Below are 17,321 nucleotides of genomic sequence, written 5' to 3'. Positions count from 1 at the left end.
GTATCCGGTTACCGTGGCATTCGCGTGTAAGAGCAAAGCCCCGGAGACACCCAAGTGTCTTTGTAAGAGAGCTGGCCACATACACGACTGTGCTACATGATACAGGAGAAAGGGAAGCTCTCCATGGAAAGACGTCCCGGGTACGGTGTGAGGCGGCAGGAGCCGAGTGCAAACGGTGTATACGGGACACAAGAAAAGAGGCGCCCGCTGGCTCCGTGGGAAGAGCGCGCAGCTCTTGATCTTAGGGTTGTGAGTTCGAGCCCCGCGTTGGGTACACAGATTACTAGAAAAAATAAACTAAAAAACAAGAGAACACAAGAAAAGTAAGAGCAAATACACATTTATAGTGAACCTTATTAAAAAACACTGGAACGAGGGGCGCCTGGGGGGCTCAGCCGGTTGAGCGTCCGACTTCAGCTCAGGTCGTGATCTCGCGGTCCGTGAGTTCGAGCCCCGCGTAGGTCTCTGTGCCGACAGCTCGGAGCCTGGAGCCTGTTTCGGATTCTGTGTCTCCCTCTCTCTCTGCCCCTCCCCTGTTCATGCTCTGTCTCTCTCTGTCTCAAAAATAAATAAACGTTAAAAAAATTAAAAAATAATAATGAAAACATTTTTTAACTTTAAAAATAAAATACAATATTGCCTGGATTATTTTCCTGCTTTTTCTTTTCCTGATTTTACCAATTCATCCCGAAACTCTTCGTCTCTTTGACTCTTGCTGTCAATGTGATCAAACTCATCTAGCACTTTGGCAGTGCTACCTTTTTTTTTTTTTTTAATGTTTATTTAGTTTTGAGAGAGACAGAGCGTGAGCGGAAGAGGGGCAGAGAGGGGGACACAGAATCCGAAGCGGGCTCCAGGCTCCCAGCTGTCAGCACAGAGCCCGACGCGGGGCTCGAACTCGTGAACCGAGAGATCATGACCTGAGCCGACATCAGGAGTTGGACACTTAACCAACCGAGCCACCCAGGTGCCCCTTAAGATTTTATTTCAAGGTCATGTCTACACCCGAGACCAGGCGTCGCACAGAGCGCCCGCTGAGCCAGCCAGGCTTCCCCGCAGCGCCTTCTTGGAGCCACTGGTCCTGGTGCCCAGTCTCCTGCTGCCGCTCGGGTTGGTTGGTCGTTAGTTGTGGCCCATGCTGTGCCGCACCTCGGGGCATCCCTTCGCCGACATCTGAGAACGAATGCCCTTCCCACCCTGCCTGTGTGAGACCCGGCTCCCGGATGCACGTTTCACTTTGTGGGGCACGTCTCCAAGAGCTCCCCGAAACCCGGTGCCTGGGAGGGGAAGGCTTTGTGTCACCGACTGGCGGGCGGGCTCTTTATCCTGCCCCGCTCTTTCTTTCTGTTTGCCTGGGGGTAGGAATTTGGGATGGAAAACATTTTGTACAGGGTTTTCCCGGGTCCCCTAGCTCCCAGTGTTGCTACTGGGAAATCAGAGATACAACCGATTCTTTTTCATTTCTTTTTTTTTTTTAAGTTTATGTATTTATTTTTGAGAGAGAGAGAGAGCACGTGAGAGAGACAGGGGCAGAGAGAGAGGGAGAGAGAGTCCCCAGCGGACTCCACACTGTCCGCACAGAGCCCAGCACGAGGCTCGAACTCGTGAACCGTGAGATCATGACCTGAGCCCCCCAGGCGCCCCGAGTTGCAACTGATCTTGGAGCCTTTGCATGAAGGTGAATCTGAAAAGGTCTGAGAAGGTTTCTTGTACTGTTTCTTTGAGAACTTCCTCCCATGCCCGTTCTCCTGCCAGTTGGATGCTGAATTGTTTCTCGTTTACATTTTTCTCCCTCATTCCTCAAGTCTTCGTCTACTTAAAGTGCTTCCTTGGGGATTTCCACACCTGGGCTTCCCATTCCTTTGATTGTCTTTACTAACCTACATTTAATTTCTGAGTAATTGAATTTCTAATTTATTTCTAATATCATCTTCTTGTTTCATAAATCCTGACTTACCTCCGAAAATATGTTACTAGGGCACCGGGCTGGCTCGGTCGGTGAAGTGTGCAACTCTTGACCTCAGGGTCATGAGCGAGCCACACGTTGGGCGTAGAGATTACTGAAAAAGAAAATAAACTTAAAAAAAAAAAAAACAATCAGTTACCATTTCTTTTAATTGAGGTTATTCTTTTGTTTATACTTATTTATTTATTTGTTTGTTTTAAGTAAACTGTGCACCCAATGTGGGGCTTGAACTCACAACCCCGAGACCAAGAGCCGTACATTCTGCAGACCGAACCCGCTGGGTGCCCCTCAGTCACCCTTTCTTTCTTTCTTTCTTTCTTTCTTTCTTTTTCTTTTTTAATGTTTTTTTAATGTTTAGTATTTTTGAGAGAGACAGAGAGCAAGCAGGCGTGGGGCAGACAGAAAGGGAGACACAGAATCCTAAGCAGACTCCAGGTTCCGAGCTGTCAGCACAGAGCCCGACGCGGGGCTCGAACCCACGAACCGCGAGATCATGACCTGAGCCGAAGTCAGATACTCAACCGACTGAGCCACCCAGGCGCCCCGATTTTCTCGTCTTTAAACGTTGACCTTTTCTCTGGGACGTTTTCTAGAAAAGCGCCCACTGATCTCATTCCTGAGGGCACCGTCCCGCCTCCAGGAAGCGGGTGGGGAAGGGGCAGGGGTCTCCGCACTCCCGTGGGCATGCAGACGCTGTTTTGATGCAGAGGTTCCTTTGACCTGACTTGGTGTTCCTGCCGCTACAGTCATGCCCTTCCTTCTGGTTCAGGTCCTACGCAGTAAAGCAACAGGAGAATGACGAGGAAGAGGAGTGTGTGTGAGCTTGCTCGTACACGCTCGTGTGCCCAGAGTCCTCCGAAAGACCTCTCCTGGGGAGTGACGGCTGGACGGGCCGAGTCTGTATCTTGGGAGAAAGGTTCCAGCCTGAGGGTTGAGTGCAAATTGCCCCGTGGCTGGAGAAGGGGGAGAAAGGGTAGAAGTGGTCTGGCCCGCGAGGGAGGGAGCCAGGGGCCCCACAGCACAGGCCCTGGGCGACCACAGTAAGCACCTGAGTTTCATGGTTAGTGTGGCTGGGGCCACTGGACGGTTTGGCCCCGGGAGCCCAGGATACAATCTACATTCATGAGTCTCTGGGGCCTGGCTGGCTGAGTGATGGAGCGCGTGACTCTTGATCTCAGGGGTGTGGGTTCGAGTGGCCCCACGTTGGGTGCAGAGATTATTTTCAAACAGAGTCTCTAAGTGGGGCGCCCGGGGGCTCGGTCAGTTAAGCGTCCGACTCCTGGTTTCGGTTCAGGTCATGATCTCACAGTTTGTGGGATCGAGTCCCGAGTCGGGTTCTGCACTGACTGTGGAGTCTGCTTGGGATTCTCTCTCTCTCTCTCTCTCTCTCTGTCTGCCCCTCGCTCACTTGCACCCTCTCTCTCAAAAAACTGAAAAAGAAAGAGTCTCCCTGGGCTGTTGTGTACAAAACAGGAGCCGGCTGTTGGTGGCTGGGGGCCTGGGGGGTGGAGCTGGGGGGGATTCAGGACGTACTGGAAGGTCGGCTGACAGGGTTTGCTGAGGACTGGATGACAGATGAGAGAAAAGAGGTCGAGGGCCCTGTCGTTTTGTTTCAGTGCCGTTTTCGGAGGCGGGAGGCAGGGGGGAGGCTTAGGGGGGAGATCAAGGGGGCATCGGGCCGTGTTGAGTGCGGGGGGCCGGTTAGGCATCCGGGTGGAGACGGCCGGTAAGTGTGGACATTAGGGGACTGTACAGGTCCGACGTGAGTCCTCGGTGCGTAGATGCGGCTTACAGCAGGGAGCTTGACATGATCTCTCTGGAAGCTTGGGGGCTCAGGGCTGTGCCGGAAGCCGAGCTATCCAACCAGCCTGATGGCAGGGCCCGGGCGGTGGATGGATCGGGACCGCAGGCCGCCCACCGACAGCGAAGCTTCTTATATTCCCGCTTTTATGTAATTTGGCCTTAATAAAAGTACCTGGGGAATTGTCTTTTGGGGAATTGCCCTCCACAGGCCCCCTGGGAAAAGAACCATTGGGGAAAGAAAATAAGGTTCTGCAAGGAAATTGTGCGGCCCTGCATTTAGCCCTTGCCACCCCCTATAAAGACTCCTCTACCTAAAGGAAGGATAGCCTCCTACGTTTCCCAGCCAAGGAAGGAACAAATGGACTTGAAAGCCCCACTCCCGCAACAAAGGAGTGTATCCATGGGCACAAGTCACTGCAACCCATAGGCCCACTTGGCCCCCAGGAGGCATTCCAGATGATGACTGATCCTAGTCGGTTAAGGTACAGAACGGCTCATTAGTTCCTAGGTGCATTGTCTCTCTGAGAATGTGTAAGGCGTGGGTTCCTAAGGCCCTCTTGGCCCCCTTCTAGCACCCTGGACCGAGACGAACACTTTTGTTCCCCAAACCACAAATGGTTCGGGGAAACAACTAAGAGGTCATGGCCCCGTAACTGTTCCACTTGAGGTGTTGAGAGATAGATGACCTTTCATGAAAACAGCAAAGCAAATGCTCTATAGATTATGGATAAACGTAGATACGTAATGAAAATAATGTAAGAAATTAATCAATAAGCAAAGGGCAGGAGGAAACGTTATGAGAAAATAACCATGTTGTTCCTTAAAGGGTGATTACACATGGGAACGTTTTTAGAATCAGGTAATGCCAGAAAACATAGATGACGCACGCTACAAGGAAATTGCTGGCAAATATAATGCCACGTTTGCCACAATAAAGTGGCCAGTCTAACCCACTGCTGTGGTCTGTGTCCATTTTTGTTTCTGCTTTATTTTTTTTTTTTCGCTTTTTTGCCGACACCGTTCATCCTTCGGGAACCCCTGGACCCGCTGGAGCTGGACTCCGGCAGGGCGGGGGGCGGGGGGCCTCCCGTGGGGTGGGGTTTGCAGGGGTGCCGTTGCTTAGCGGCTAGGGGTGCAGGAAAGAGCTGGGGGCTCCCCTGCCCTAGGCTCCCCGTTCCCAAGCCCACCCCCGCTGGCAGCCCTGGCCCGGATGCCTTCCTCTCCCGACTCCTGAGCCCTCCCTGGTTCTGGGGAGCCAGCGGCCTCCCTGTCGGCAAGACCTCACTTTGCAGGCACCCACCTTAGCGCCTCTTCCCTCCGGATATGGGCCCCACTCCCCCCTCAGCCTCTCAGTCAGGTGGTCCCCGGTATCCTCCTGGGGGAGCCACACTGTTACCGTATCACGACTCGATTCGCACTCACTGTGCTGTGGCTTTGAGAAATAGACCCACGATTAAGCCCCATGTTCCCCGGAGTCTCTTGAAGGACAGGGTCTGAGCGTCACCGTGGAAAGAGCTGAGGATCCCGAGCCTGGAAAGGCTTCTAACTCCGGGGTGGGGGTGAAGCCTGATCCCCACCTGCTGAGCCTGCTCTCCCCACCTCCTTATAAAGCCAGCTCCCCTGGACACATACATTCGAACGGGAATAAAAATAGACAAAAGGGGCGGGGGCGGTGCCTGGATGGCCCAGTCAGTTGAGCGTCCAACTTCGGCTCAGGTCATGATCTCACGGTTCGTGAGTTCGAGCCCCGCGTCGGGCTCTGTGCTGGCAGCTCGGAGACTGGAGCCTGTTTCAGATCCTGTGTCCCCCTCTCTCTCAACCCCTCCTCTGCTCACATTCTGTCTGTCCCTGTCTCTCAAAAATATATGTGAAAAAAAATTAAAATTAGACAAAGGGGGGATGAGGAAAAAGAGGCGGCCCGCCAGGCAGGGGTGCAGGCGCTGCCCGAGGCTCAGGAGCCTGCGCAGTGCTGCCCCCACCTCCCTCCCCCTCCCTCCGTCCTGGGAACCAGCTGCACCTGGGCCTAGGGCAGGCGTGTGTCTAACTTCCAGGCCGAGTGCGGGAATGACCTTGACCTGACCCGGGAGACCCGGACAGCAGCGGGGGCTCGGCCTCCACTCTGGGTCCGCAAGCCTGCGCCCACGCACGTCCCCCACCCGGTCCCTTGGGGAAAGAGCATCCACGGAGATTCTCTCTCTGAAACCGCTGCTTGGCTGTGCCCGACACCCTCTCCTCTGCGACCACAGTGCCCTTCGGTCGATTCCCAAACTTGAGCCCCAGGAACACTGAGCCCGGGGCGCCCCAGCTGCCTGCCACACGCCCCGTCTGGCTGCGTGTCCCACACCCTATGGGCCGCGTCTGAGAGGACTTTGCTCAGGGACGAGTGTCACAATACTCCACAAACAGCAATGCATTTATCCACACACGAAAGCAAACAGCACTTTAGAAGTTGCTGGAAGTGTAGAAACTTCGTGGTCCCGTCCCCAAACCCCTATCTTCGTCACATTGTTTAGGACTCTGGATACAGACCTGTCCCCCGGTCCCCAAATCGATCCTGATACTCTTCCCTTGGAGCATCACTCTTCTCAACAGACACGGGCCGCTGTCAGCCAGGCACCAGCAGAGACGGTCGGCGTCAGACCCCGTCCCTGTCCCACCGGGAGCGGCAGTGCGGGGTTCAGGATCCCGTCCCGCACCCTCAGGCCTGCAGCCTGATGTCACCGTGCATCCACCGGGGCCGTCCTCCGTCCTTGGGCCTCTACGGGGACACGGATTCCAGCCTGATGAGGTTACCGTGAGGGATAGCACGACAGGTTGTGCAAGGTTCCTATGTGCCTGGCGCGTCACATCACGGGAGCTCAACAGGCGGTCAGGGTTATTGATAACAGATAAAGGTGGTGGCACTTCCCAGGTGTCGGTCAAGTGTGGGAGTCACTAAGGCTACAGGAGTTCAGAGCTGCACGAAGTTCACCAGGGCGGCTCCGTGGAGAAGTGGGACTTAACTGAGTTGTCAGTTTCAATGACAGAACCCTCCGCTGAGTCTGAATCTCAGATTAAAATGAATACTTCAGTAGAAGTGTGCCCCAAATATTGTCTGGGTCTTACTCCGACTAAAACAGTATTCACTGTTTATCTGAAATTCAGATTTAACTGGGGATGCCCTATTTTCATTTGCTAAATCCGGAAAGCCTGAACGTGAAGAGAGGGCGGCTTGCATGGCCGGGAGGCAGGGGAGGAGGAGGAGGGGATCTGCCAGGCAGAGGGGGGAACGGGGACAAGCAAGCAGGCTGACACTGCATTATTCTTCACATTGTCGCAGTTGAGGGAACCGAGACCCAGGACCGCTGCTGCCTCGTGTTTAAACCCCCAGCCTTCCTGGCTTCCAGGCACCGTCTCCCTGGGGCAGCGGGGAAACCAAGGAAAAGGACACGAAGGCCACCTTCACGTGCAACCCACGCGGGGCGGCCCCTGTCCCGGGAACTCTGCTCCAACACAGCCTCACGGCCGGCCGCCGACCACCACCAGCTGTTGTTGCTGTGGCTGTTTCTTTTCGAGAGTTGACCGCCACACCTAGCCTGCCACACTGCCACTCCCTTTAACGCTTGTGCGGAACCAGGCTGCGTCCGGGGCACTCACGTGAATCGAATGTTCCTTCCCTGCTCGGTGTGGGGCTCCGCTCTATCCATCCCCGCGACCAGCACGAAGAAGAGGGCGCAGGTGCGGAGAGAAACGCCCTTCATCCGTCAGGTGCCACGGAAGGTCATGACGAAGATCTACCACAGGTCACCTTGCCCCCCACAAATGCTGTCCCCAAGGGGTTTCCACATGAGATAGACATTGTGTTTCAGAACTACAATCAAACAAAACCAGATGGTCTTCAAACTGTACCTTGAATTCCACTAATTCTAAATTCAGCACAATTACATCTATATTCCATCGAGGCAGGGCTCGAGGACAATGAAATTTAAAAATATATCTTAAAGTGTGATGGCTGTTACCAAATTAGGTCTGCCCAGTAATCCTGTTAAGAAAAAAAAAAAACAGTTTAGGGGCGCCTGAGTGGCTCAGTTGGTCGAGCGTCGGACTTCGGCCCAGGTCATGATCTCCCAGTTCGTGGGTTCGAGCCCCACGTCGGGCTCTGTGCTGACCGCTCGCAGCCCGGAGCCTGCTTTGGATTCTGTGTCTCCCCCTCTCTCTCTCTGCCCCTCCCCCCCAGTCACACTGTGTCTGTCTGTCTCTGTCTCTCTCTCTCAAAAATAAATAAACATTAAAAAAACTAGAAAGAAAACATTAAAGTATAGCAAAACTGGGGCTCCTGGGTGGCTCTGTTGGTTAAGTCTCCGGCTTTGGCTCAGGTCATGACCTCGCAGCTTGTGAGTTCGAGCCCCGCGTCGGGCTCTGTGGGGACAGCTCAGAGCCTGGAGCCTGCTTCCGATTCTGTGTCTCCCTCTCTCTCTGCCCCTCCCTTGCTCGTGCTCTGTCTCTCTCTCTCTCAAAAGTAAATAAAACATTAAAAGAAAATTTAAAAGAAAAAAAAACAGTTTAATCCAACAGATATGGACCAAGAGCCCTCTCTGGGCACGGAGCTGAAAGGGAGGCACCGCTAAGACCCACCCCTGGTCCCCACAGGGCGTGTGACGGCGACAGACACACATTCAGTTGAATTTCAGAAGGGAAAGGACACAGTGAACTTTGCTAAAGACGAAATGTCGGGGCCCCTGGGTGGCTCTGTCGGTTGAGTGTCCGACTTTGGCTCAGGTCGTGATCTCACGGTTTGTGAGTTCGAGCCCCGCGTCAGGCTCTCTGGCTTCAGATCCTCCGTCCCCCTCTCTCTACCCACCTCTTCCAACCGGCTCCCTCTCGAAAATAAACACTTAAAAAAAAAAAAAAAAAAAAAAAAAAAGGAAAAATGTCAAGGGGGCCCAGCGGAGGGAGGCCTTCATGCACACCGTGGGGAGGTGGTGCTGAGCCACCGGGAGGTCTCAGTTTGACGGTGGCCCAGGCAGAGAGAGAGACTGAGAGGGAAGTGTCAGCAAAGGTGGAGAGGAGCCATGACGCAGGAGGGTCATCCTGATCATCATCTAACTTATCAAATGTACACGCAGTATCCTAATTATTACGTGTTGTCAAATATTATCACGCCCGCTCGCTTCAGAAGTAAAAATCACACACCTGCATTATGACCCCTACGGGCCTTTAACTGATGATTTATAAGTACGGTGGCTTTTACAAAGATGCGAATTTCCCAGACTAAACCACCCTCCCAAGTCCCGAGGCCCTTCCCGCACATTCCAGCCCTGGGAACACACGCCGGGCCAACAAGGGGCTCCTTCTCTGGCGGCCGGAGTGGGCCGGCCCCTCCGCATCACTGCCTCTAAAGTCCCTCGTTAACCCGCGCTCCGGGCCACACAGGCACACGGGTTACCAGCTCCCCATACGCAGCGCCAGACAGGAAACACATTTGGAGGATTTTAAACAATTTTAAAATGTGCCTTCAAATTTTACAACTCGCTTTACTCGCCCGGGGGAGGAACCAAGCCCTTTATATAAATATCACCCAAACAGGCCCACTCTTTATCCCACCCAGCTCGGGGCTCTGGGCTTTTCGGTGTGAGGCGTGGGGTGAGTTTGGGAGGTTTTGTTTATTTTGGTTTTTTTTTTTTTCATTTCATCTGTGTCTTCTGCGGTCACTGGCCTTCTCAGTCGTGTTTACTTTATAGGTGCTCCGGTAGCCACACACACAGCCCAGGACAGACCCTGCACGGCCCGGGCGGCCTGTGTGGGGAAACACCCAGGGAAAGAGCCTCCCGGCCAGGCGGCCGGTGGTCCCCAGGGTCAGGGCGGCTGCGCAACAGAGGAAGGGCCCCTGTCCTCCTAGTGGCGACCGGGGGGGCGGGGGGGGGGGAGTGGGGAGGCACCCAGAGTGAGCCGGGTGAGAAGGGCCCCTCCCGGGCAACCAGCCTCCCACCCGGTGCCCTCACCCGCGGGGGCCCAGGGCCATTTCACTCTCAGCCCTGTCACTGGCTCACAAACTGGGGTGTCCAGTCAACCTGTCGTTATTCCTTGTATTTTGTATCACCTTTGGCGAAGCACGACTTACGCGCAATAACATTCACACGTGTTCAGGATCCAGGTTGACGGCGACTTTCGACATCCCCCAGGCGACCAGCACCCCGTCCGGATAAACAACACTTCAGTCTCCCAAGAGAGCTGCTCCTGCCCCTTCCAGTCAGACCCCCATCCGCGCCCCCCTCTCCCGGTCAACCGCTGGCCCGCTTCTGGTCACCGTGATTAGATGTGCCTGCTCTGGAAACGGCAGCCCTCGGTTGGGGTCAGAGGCTGTTCTCTCCCGGCGCCCGCCTTCGCCAGTCCTACAGAGAAGCCAGGCGCGTCTACTGGCGTGCAGGGATTTGCTGCTGCCGTCTACATGCAGAGAGTCCTGCGTGGGAGCCGGGGGAGAGGCGGCTGGGACAGAGGGAGGTCTCAGGTGTGTCCTCGACCTCCTCAATGGCAGGGACAGAAGGCAGATCAGGTGCTGACCAGGGCCTTGGGGCCTCCGGGCCCGAGTCTGGGTCCTCGGTGACTGAGTGTAGCCCAGAGTTGGAGAGGTGGCCTGTCCCTAACCTGCGCCAGGGACCCAACCCCACCTGGGGCTGCTCAGCCCTCCTCCCCCTCTGCCTGCCCGATGATGCCCTCGGCCGCTCGCGCCCAGGGCAGGGTGGTTCTCAAGCTGGGCCCAAACTTTCTGCCAAGAGAACCCTTCCTGGGAGCCCATTGGCTGAGTGTGTGCCAAGGAGGAAAACCACCCAGCAGCGGGAAGGCACACCTCACCGGACACTCCCTGCTCCCCCAGGGCTCGGCGGCAAAGCCCGCGTCCTCAGACAGGACTGGACATCCTGCGACACAAAACGTGGCGGGTCTGCCCTTGGTCCGGCCCCGGGAACAGCGCAAAGGAAACCTGGAATCGCCAGCACTCCGAACTGGGACACACGGGACGCCCGGCAGAGGCGGTGGGGGTGAGGGGTGCACAGGGCGGTCCCTGCCGCCCACCTCCCCCCAGCCCAATAGCAGTGGCCAGCTGGGACAGGTGATGAGGAGCCCCGTCTGAGGGGGAACTTACAGGGGGCTGGGGGGCCACGTCAGGAGGCAGGAGCGGCAGCCACGTGGACTGGACTTCGTCACTGTCGCTGTGGGCCTTTGCAGTAAAGTCACAGTTGCCACAGTAACAGCTGGTCTGGTCCCGAAGTCTCTTCACGAGCCAGGCTCTCCAGCTTTCCACGCGCTCTGTTTCCTCGGTACATCATCTCACTTAACCCTCGCCGTGACCCTTCGGTATTTCATAAATGAGGAAACCGAGGCACAGATGTGATGCGCCCAGGGTCACATCCTAGGGAGTGACCTAGTGCAGTCCTGTACAGAACTGGGACCCCAGCTTGCCGTCTGCCTCCGAAGCCCAAGCTCTCAGCCCAGGTGAGGCCCGGAGAAGCAGGTGGCCAGGGAACAGGTGCCTCCGGCCACAACCTCCCACACTCCTCCCCTCCCCCCTCCTCTGAAACACAGCCGTGCCCCTCACCAACCTGGACTCCCACCCTCTGTCTTGAAAGCTGTCCCCACGTGTCCCTCCTGGGGCCCCCTTCCTCAGTTTCCCCTATGCATCTCCAGGCTCCCTGAACGGGGGCGGGGGGGGGTGCGCCCACTGGTTCTCTCCTCTTTATCTACAACTGGGCCCACATTTCTCCATCTGGAAACAGTCCCTCGCTGCACTCTGAAAGCCTCGCACCCACCAAGCTGTCCTAACGGACACCTGCTTGCCTGCCCGGCTTCTATCCTGTGCTGCTCCCAGGGGCAGAAGCCCACCTTTCCTGTAGGACTGCTCATCCCCAGCCCGCCTCCAGGTCCGGGAGTGATCCAGTGTCCTGAGCCTCACCCAGCACGGCAGTGCCCAGGCACAGGGATGGCTTTGGGAACGGGCACGTGGCCCACAGCAGGACACGGGAATCCTTCTTGGCTCTTGCTTAAACGGCGGAGGGTTCCTCTGGGATGACTAAGGTCCTAGGAGGCCAGCCCAAAGCCGGCATTTTGCCTCCCTGGTCCCCTCCTTCCTGGATGCCCGCCTGGCTCCCCCTCCCCGCAGGCACTGCTTGCAAGGCGGCTCTGCCTTCTCCCGGATGGGCTCCAGGGCCTCCAACCGCGTTCCTGGCCCCACCTCCAGGCTGCTATCTCAGAGCCCTGCCCCGGGCCCGGCCCTGAATGTGCAACGTCTCAACCTTCCCGCAAGCATTCACACCTGACCCGTTCGAGGAGAGCTCCCCTGCAGGCCGGCCTCTGGCTTCCACAATAGAAACGGACTCCAGGCCGCTGAAAACCGAAAAGGTTTATTTTGGAAGGAAATTCAGTAGTTCATACAATGGATGGAGAGGCTGGGAACATGCCTTGGGTGACAGGCAGGGACCAGGGTACGAGGGGCAGCCGGAGACGCGGCCAAGACCACAGGAGCAGCCTAGCAGGAAGCCAGTCCTCAAGTCCCCACATCCCGAGTCCCTCCTTGGCATCAGGAGCCCCAGGTGGAGCGCCTGCCTGACTGAGCCCGGCGGGAAGGCCTGGGACAGGGAGCCAGCGGGCTTCCCCACAGCTCTGCCTCCTGCCTGGGCCCCCAACGCTGACCGGACAGCCCCACCCTCCCTCCCCATCCTAACAGCCACTGTATCCCACAGAGATCCTTTCCAGAATGGCCTCGCGTCTCTGTGTCCCCAGTGGCCTGCACCTTAGACCAGTATTCATTGACCTTTTCTGGGAGCAGCCACCAGAACGGCCGGACAGGACGGGACAGTGGTCACAGCAGGACTCCCAAGCCAACTGCCTCGGTTCAGATTCGGGCTTCACCACCTACTAGCTGTGTGACCTCAGGGGAGTCATTAACTTCTCTGCACTCCCAGCTTTGCCCATCGGTAAAGTGAGGACACTACAGCTACCCGCCCCGTATGGTGCTCGTGAAGACGATGCACATTAATGCGCACAATGAGCTTCAAAGGAGCCCGGCACCCAGAAGGTTCTGTATCGTGAGCTGATTATTATTCCTGGGACGCCTCGCCCCTCCCCACACTGGAGTCTCCAAACCTTCTCTGGGCTCTGCCTTCCCTCAGCCTATGGCTCCCCAAAGAACACAACCCACCTGCTTGTCTCTGAGGCCCAATCTGAACGTCTGAACATCCCGTCCGCGGCCCATGGGAAGCCAGCCTCCCTGTAAACGACTGCTGTAAAAGGCCCCCTCCGGGATGTCTGTCCCACCCGACTCCTCCCTGATGCAGGGACTCACGCCCGAGGGGAGTTTTCCTGCCGGGTCCCACAGCACTTACGCACCCGCCTTGCACATCAGCTCTGTACGCTCCTGCCCTCCCTGCACCCAACCAGGCTGTGTGTCCCTCCCCACCTTTTCTTAGCCAATCCCTCCTCCTCCGTGAGACCCAGCTCCCCAGGACCCGCAACTAGTGAAGGTGATGATGCCCAGCCCATGGTGGGGGGGGGGGGGGGGTGAGAGGCCTGGAGGGGAAGAGCAGGCTTGGAGGCACAGACCCCCCAAGTCCTTCCTGGCACACCCACAGCTCAGGGAAGAGTGGCCTGTCCCAACCCTCAGGCCATGGAATGCCCTTGGCCACCATTCCTACTTGGGGACTCCCCCCACTCGTCTGCACCCCATGAACCTCAGGGCTCTGGGCAGCCGTGCTCCTGGGGAGTCCACCAAGGACCGCCCCGTAGGACCAGTGTGTGTGTTCCTGGGGCCCCCCAGCACCTGTACCGGGGCTCAGAGAGGTTAAAGAGTGTTCTCGTTTCTAAAGCTGGGGCGCCCCGTCTCTCCTGCTCTGTCCTGCTCGCAGGTCATTACCGGCCTCCCCGGAAGTGCCTGGCACACAAACCGGCCTCCAGAAATGTGGGTGGCGTGGGAGGTAAGCTGTACTGCAGGGACCGGCCAGGGCGGGCTGAGCCCTGGAGCTCTGTGTCTCCTCGGCCTGTCCCACAAGCCCCCTGGGGTCCCCTCTCCTCCCCCCCCCCCCCCCCCCCCCGGGGGCTTTGGGGCCAGGGAGCTCCCCCCTCCCCCCCTCCGTCCACTTGCCTCCGTTGGCCCACAGCAAATCGGCACTGGGTGCCAAGGCCCTTCCTTCACACCCGGGGCAGGCAGGCAGCGAGGTGCGGAAGGGAGGAGGCAGCCACACGCGGCGTACCCATGTGAGCTCTGATTCCGTCCCCTCTCCCCGCCCGGGTTTCCTCGCCCGGTCAGTGGGGGCCCAATTCCTGCCTGTGCCTACCTCACAACGTGAGGAGTCTGTAAAAATGAAATGGCACGTGATAAAATACGCAGCCGAACACACTGGAAGGTCATAAAATGTTACACAAATGCAAGGGGTTCCGAGCCGGCCGTAACACGGGCATTAAACCGCAGCCTCACAAAGACATTCGCCATAAAACCTGCCGAGCTGTGGGGAAGGGGCCGGCTGGGCCCGCTGTCACCTCTGTGCTTCTCCACGTTTTCTGCGCTGATCCTCTAGTCCTTCTGCAATCAGAAAAAAACAGTGTGTAAAAGGAACACTTTTGAGATAAAAGCACCTAAGGTCCTGCCCTTGTAGCAACTATGTCACGGTGAAAGCTTCCGGCCAGCGGTGGAAAGGAGGTTGATGGGCCTGTCCGGCGAATGCTCTCCTGCCGACCTGCACGGGCCTGTCCACGCTGGGGGCCCCGAGGCTGGGGAGCTGAGAGCAGGGACCTCCCCCCACCCACACCGACTGGGTTCCAGGACACAGAAGGGGGGCCCCACAGGAGCGGCCCAGAGGGTCGCGGCTTCATGCCGCAGGGCTCAAACTTGAGCCGAGAGGAGGTGAGAACAGAGCTCATTAGAGACAGAGAGAGTAGACAGGAACAGAGCATCCAGGAGACTCGGGAAGGAGAGGAGAGTGAGTCTCACTTTGGCCTGGGGTCTGGGGGAGTCCGTGGTCTTGGAAAACGTGATCCTGCCCTGTCACTCCTTAGGCGATGACTGCTGTGCTGGAAGAGGTCACTGACCCCTTGACCTTCACCGGAGGATATGCACTCCTCCGGGAGGCGCGTGTAAGGCGTGGGGGAGGGTCCTAGCAAGAGCAGAGGCAGTTTTGGTGGGGCCCTTTCGCTTCCGTCTCAGAGGGACTCCTAGCCCTACATCCAGCAGTCTCTTCTTCCCTGCCTAGAGACTCAAGGCTCGGCACGATGTCCCAAAGCCCCCCACCCCTCCCGAGCTCCAGACCACCCCCCTCCGGCTGCCCCCTGGGACCCTCCCGTGGAAGTCCCAGAGGGGCACGGGGCTCTGTTCGGTGCCCACCCCTCCCCCAGGCTAACAGGTTTCTACTGGGAGCAGAGTAGGCCCCATGTGGGGGAGGTGGGCCCCAGCCCCAGACAGAGCGTCCCTTCCCCTCCCTGGAAGGTGTAGGGCGGGCCCTGAACACTGAGCCAGTTTTTTCCCCTGAGGCTAATCGGTCTAGGAAGTTGCTAGAAAAGATTTCCTTACCAGATAAAAAGAGGCCTTTAAAAGGAGAAGACCTCACACCCCCACCCCTCCCACCTCGGGCATGTAGCTCTGTGGCCGAGGCCACCACCTTGTGACCAGGGTGCTGAGGGCGGCAAAGTGGACAAGCAGAGGGGACTGGCTCCATGACCACACGGACGAGTGGCCATCCTGCTTCCAGAGCGCTCTGTGCTTCGGGAAACATAAACCTCCTGTTTAAACCGGTACTTGGTTTGCCCCCCAGGTCTGTTCCTGTCCTGCATTCCCTACGCAGAAGCGGCGTTTCTGCCCCCCCACCCCCAGCCTCCTCCCTGCCCGTGCCTGGGGCTCGGCTCTCCTCCAGCAACATCTAACCCGTCCCCTGGCCCCGCACACTCCCACGGGAGCTAGCCACCCCCCCCCCAGCTCCCCCTCCTTGACCCACATTCTAAAATACAAATCCTAGTGCTCTATTCAAGTATCAGTGAGCCACAGAACGATGTCAAAATCCCAAGCCTGGACTCAATGACCTTGGCAATGTGGCCCCCAAACCACCTCCTGTTCTCACCTCCTGTCACACCCCCAGACCCATTCTGTACTTGTAGCTCCCTCGGAGTGCTCCTGCACAGCCTCCCACCCCTCTGCCTGCGCCCTCCTCTCTCGATGTGTATGCCTACTCACCTTCCAAAACCCATTTCAAGTATCCCCTCCTCTGTGAAGGCCCCCTCATCCCAAGTAAACATTCCTTCCTCGCTGAGCCCACAGCCTGTTGTCTCTTATGCCTCTATTATAACTCTTATCTTATATTCTAATTACGTATTTGCCAAGAGACTAGATTACTTTAGGGCAAGGATATACCTCAGAGTCCCCAGGGCCTCCCAGGACAGTGACGGGAGTGATTAGTCAGTTTTTGGTGCAAGAGGCACCTGTACACAATGCCTCCTGGTGTTTCTGCTTTCTGTGCAGAAGCCAGGATCCCATCCTTCTTAGCACTGCCCAGGCCCCGACTACCTTCTACGCCCTGTCCTGCCCCACCTCCTCTCCCCAGAGGGGACTCCCAGGGGAAGAATTCCACCTTCTCTCTGAGCCTGGCCCCCCTCTGGAGTTGGAAAATCCCCAGGGGACAGATCTACCAGGTTCTGGCCACCTGCGCCCTCAGGGAGAGAACTGGACCAGTGGTCAGAAGAATCTGGCTTCCGTGTGGCAACATGAAAATTCTCCAAAATCGAAGGAAGCAGATGTCGAGTTCATCTACAATGTGAGCCCCTCGCCTACTGTCCTGCACGAAGCCCCCAGCCCTAAACCAGGGCCCAGGCCAGAGCGGGCGCTCCATACATGCTTGCTGACTGAAAGTCAATGTCAGGGTTGTTTGTAAGTTCCAAGAAGCAATCAGCCCTGCTTAGCAACTGAGGAGTGCTTGAGTGTGTGCCTGTGGATGCTGTTATTTATTTCTGCCCCTCCTCTTTACAGTGGCAAACTCTGAGAGACACTTACGCTGCCATTAAAAATGCTGTTTACAAAGAGTATAAGATGGAAGTTAAAAGGCAAAAAGAAGGACACAGCAGAAATGAGTCATACTTATCACACTAGCTAACAGCAAGCAAACAAAATCTCAAGCAAAAGGCTGGCAGGCAAGGGACGAAGGTGTCAGCCCAGGGGCGGCTGGCAGGCCCCACCCCTCTGTACTCCTGTTCTCTATTTTCCAACTTGTGAAAAACTGCTCACGTCACTAATAAAGTGGGAAACATACGCTGTATTTTCCAAAAGAACACAGAGCAGAGGCTGCTCTGGGCCCAGGACTCACCAGGGAATCCCCTCCCACCTCACCCCATTGTCCAGAGATGCCCTCAGGGGCTGCTGGGGTTAGACAGTGCCCCAGGACACTGGCCTTGGCCTTCCCCACCTCCAACCACAGGGCGCTGGGCAAGGGAGTGGCAATCACTCTCTGCCTGGTCCAGACCTGGAAACTGGCGCCCGCAGGAGGGCAGCGCCCCGCCCTCACAGGTGGATAGCACGTCTCCCAGAGGCCGGGCTCTCCTAGGG

The 17,321-nt window shown here is 56.9% G+C and overlaps 1 long non-coding RNA gene across 1 annotated transcript; it reads right to left on the bottom strand.

The window, feature by feature from the left end:
- Positions 1–324: 324 nt before the first annotated feature.
- LOC125925729 (uncharacterized) lies at positions 325–6,626 on the bottom strand. Its single transcript, XR_007458904.1, has 3 exons — positions 6,299–6,626; positions 1,958–2,077; positions 325–554 (listed from the first exon to the last, which is right to left on the bottom strand). It is a non-coding gene; the product is annotated as an uncharacterized LOC125925729 (long non-coding RNA).
- Positions 6,627–17,321: the final 10,695 nt, after the last annotated feature.

Source organism: Panthera uncia, chromosome F1 (assembly GCF_023721935.1).
Source record: "Panthera uncia isolate 11264 chromosome F1, Puncia_PCG_1.0, whole genome shotgun sequence".
Classification (NCBI taxonomy): Eukaryota; Metazoa; Chordata; class Mammalia; order Carnivora; family Felidae; genus Panthera; species Panthera uncia.
The sequence above is the reverse complement of the archived record's forward strand: the minus strand, read 5'-3'. Positions and strand labels throughout refer to the sequence as shown.